The 3,324-nt window shown below is 35.3% G+C and overlaps 1 long non-coding RNA gene across 1 annotated transcript; it reads right to left on the minus strand.

Annotated features, from left to right (window-relative positions):
• Positions 1–236: 236 nt before the first annotated feature.
• On the minus strand, positions 237–3,063 carry LOC144567802 (uncharacterized). The gene is made up of 3 exons (XR_013515506.1): positions 2,584–3,063; positions 1,707–1,780; positions 237–850 (listed from the first exon to the last, which is right to left on the minus strand). It is a non-coding gene; the product is annotated as an uncharacterized LOC144567802 (long non-coding RNA).
• Between the last annotated feature and the right edge of the window lie 261 nt (positions 3,064–3,324).

Consider the following 3,324-nt stretch of genomic DNA (forward strand, 5'->3'; position numbering starts at 1 on the left):
TAACGGACCCTCTAAAGCAAGTCATGGAAGAAACTCACAATCTAAAAATTGAAATCACAATCAATTGTTGCATCATCCATGCAATAGGACTTGTATACAGCCATACAAGCGGCATCTACGCTACATAATCTATTAATTTAAACATACGTACCAGATAGAGAGAGAGTACGTCTCCTGGTGGCCTTGCCTTGCCTTGCCTTGCCTGAATTGGGTCTACATAAAATTAAATGCACGAGGTCAAAATTGAACTTCAAGTTATGCCTTCCTTATAATTTCATACTTCAATGAAATAGTGATATTAAATATAAATAGGTCCAAAGTGGTTAGTCTTTTGGGGCTTACAAAGGACCGGTGTACAATCCTATCCCACTCTTTGAATGCCATGTCTCAGTAATGAAGAAATATTTGTAGATCTAGTATTTAAGAAAAATTCGGCAGCATTTCCCCTTAGTTCCCCGAGTACGCGTTAGAAACACTTCATTCAAGACATGTTTCAATACGTACTCGTAGGAACAATAAGGGAAAATGATACCGAATCTTTCTTAAATACTAAATCCACAAACATTTCTTCATATCCTAAATGAGACATAACATTCAAAGAGCAGTCCCAAAATGGGGACTATTCAAAATTAATCCCTATTGGATTAATTTTGAACGGGTATAGACCTAAAAAGCATACTAAATGTTTCCGTTTTGTTGGATCATAAAAAAATACTGTACTAATAACTACGCAATTAATAATATAACTAACTACAATTTCAGTAAGAGAGTGAGAAATCTTGCCTGACTACAACTAATCCTTCTGCTTATTATGTACCTCTTTGAGCCTTTTTCCTTGTGCACCTATACCCTATATATAACAAGAAAAACATAAAAGGGTAAGAATATAAACCCTATATATAACAACAAAAACGTGAAAGGGTAAGAATATAAAATGAAATTCCAACTGAACAAATAACGAAAATCTGGTAAGAATATAAACCCTATATATAACAACAAAAACGTGAAAGGGCAATCTTAACTTATCCACGCATGAAACCATCACCGATTCCCATCAATTAAAAATAAAAATTACAGGTAGGTAGATAACAAGCTGATCAAAATGGACATCTCATTTGCATAATTTAGTAGCCACTAGTGGTGCATGCACCACTGGTACAAGCAAACACTTGAACAAAAAGGGCTGATTTGACCCCTACTGACAAAACAGAAAATCTGGACCAAAACAGGGACTCAAATGCAAATCTAAATTTACCATCAAATAGAGGACTCAAAAATACACAAGTTCAAGACAAGTTTTACATTTCTATGATTTTATTTCGATTTTTAATGAATTTTCGAAGTTCGACATTTGAATCTGGAAAATGCTGAAAAAAACAGTGCATTTTCGAAGTTCGACATTTGAAAAGTCTAACTTTGAAAATAGTTAGAAAATAGCACAAAAATCCAAATGGAGAAAACTTCAGCTCTAAACCACTTGTTTTTCTGTCCTCTATCTAAGTGTGTAGGTGGATTTTGGATTTGGACTTTTGATCAGCCTGCACTGGCTGATCTGTCACAGGAGGTCAAGAAGGGATCTTAGCCAACTTATTATATATATTCTAACTTTACTATTCCTATATAAATATTTGACTATACATATATAGTAATAGAGGGCATAGATGAAAATAATAGTCAAGGAGGAGAGGAGAGGCGCAGATCAATACCTCAATCTAGTCGTTGAGATCGGGAAGGGAAGGGAAGGGCGTGGCGATCCTTCTTCTTCCAACTCCACCTTTTCCTATGAGATAGCAACAAACAAAAAGACTAAGCAAAAGGCGCTGCTATAATTTAAACAATTGGTTAACTACTTTGAAGTACTTTGAAATAATTTGGATTTATGTTACAAAATTTGGATATACTATTAAAATCTAACCAAAAATAATTTGCCCAAAAATCTGGCTATGTCTCCTAAAAATATGACCTGATTTCACCTAAAAATTTGACCTAATTTCACCTAAAAATCTGATATATGACCTGATTTCACCTAAAATCTGGCTGCCCCAAAATTAATCTTCATCGAATAAATACTTTGAAATAATTTCAAAATTCAAAAACTAGACATCTAAAATCAAAATTATTCCTTAAATGACATCTAAAATATGATAAAAGTCTGCTATATATGAAAAAAATCTGCTATATACTTGACTATATGATAAAAATCTGCTCCTAATTGAATATAAATTCTATCCCAATTTAAATCTAAATAGCAAGTCTATAAATAGCTGCTGCAAGTGTAAATCGACCCATAAATAATTGTCTTGACTTTACTTGGAATAAGAATTTCAGAAATTCAGAAATTATTTAATTTAGAATTTCAAAAATTCAGAAATTCAGAAAGGAAAGGGGTTCAGAAATTTAGAAATTACTTCACAAACAGTATATCTACCAGTACCGATTATTTCACAAATTCACAAATTCACAAATTTAGAAATATGGACAATATCAACATAATCAATTCATGCCCGCATTCAAGCTTTAAGTCAGCCATTAATGACTATTTTACCCAAATCAAACATAACTTAGAAAGAGAAAAACTTGTACCAGTATGAAGAAAATCGAGCAAAGAAGGTCCTGCAGCTGCTGACTGGCGCAGAGAGGAAGGGTTTCGGTTGGGCACAGGTGGCGGTTGAGCGTTTTCGCGTTTCTGGCGAGAGCGAGAGACAGAGAGAAGAGGGAACAGGGCGGGTCAGAGAAGAGGGAAGAGGGCGGCTCCGTCTGGCGAGCTGGTGGCGCGACGGCGCCTTTTCTTTTTTTTCAGCGAGAGAGAGCGCGAGAGATCGAAAGGGCTGGGCGGGTTAGGGTTTGGCGCGAGAGAGAACGGGTTTGGCGCCTGTTCTTTTTTTCGGAAAAATTACTTTCTGCGACCGGTGCAATGACCGGTCGCTAATTATGGTCGCAGAAATTCCTGGTCGCCTATCCAAGTTTTTTTTTTTTTTTTTTAACGGAAAAATCACTTTCAGCTACCGGCGAAATCCCCAGTCGCAATTTCCGGTCGCTGAAAAAACGTTTTGTTGTAGTGTGCATAGCATGCTAGCATATTTCTATATATATATATATATAAATTCTGATATGATTTCTGATGGATCTAAATGGTCTGATCTAGGTTATGATTCGCTGAGACATATTTAGATCTGCACTAATCTTAACTGTCCAGTGAATTTGTACCGATTGTACCATTATCAACACAGATCGATCTTAGCAAAGATTTAACAATTTAAATTGGAAGAACCTTCTGTCCCTAAATTGTTAAGTTAACAAATATTGTGAACTTAACACATATTA

The sequence above is a fragment of the Carex rostrata genome, chromosome 16 (assembly GCF_964058835.1).
Source record: "Carex rostrata chromosome 16, lpCarRost1.2, whole genome shotgun sequence".
Lineage (NCBI taxonomy): Eukaryota > Viridiplantae > Streptophyta > Magnoliopsida > Poales > Cyperaceae > Carex > Carex rostrata.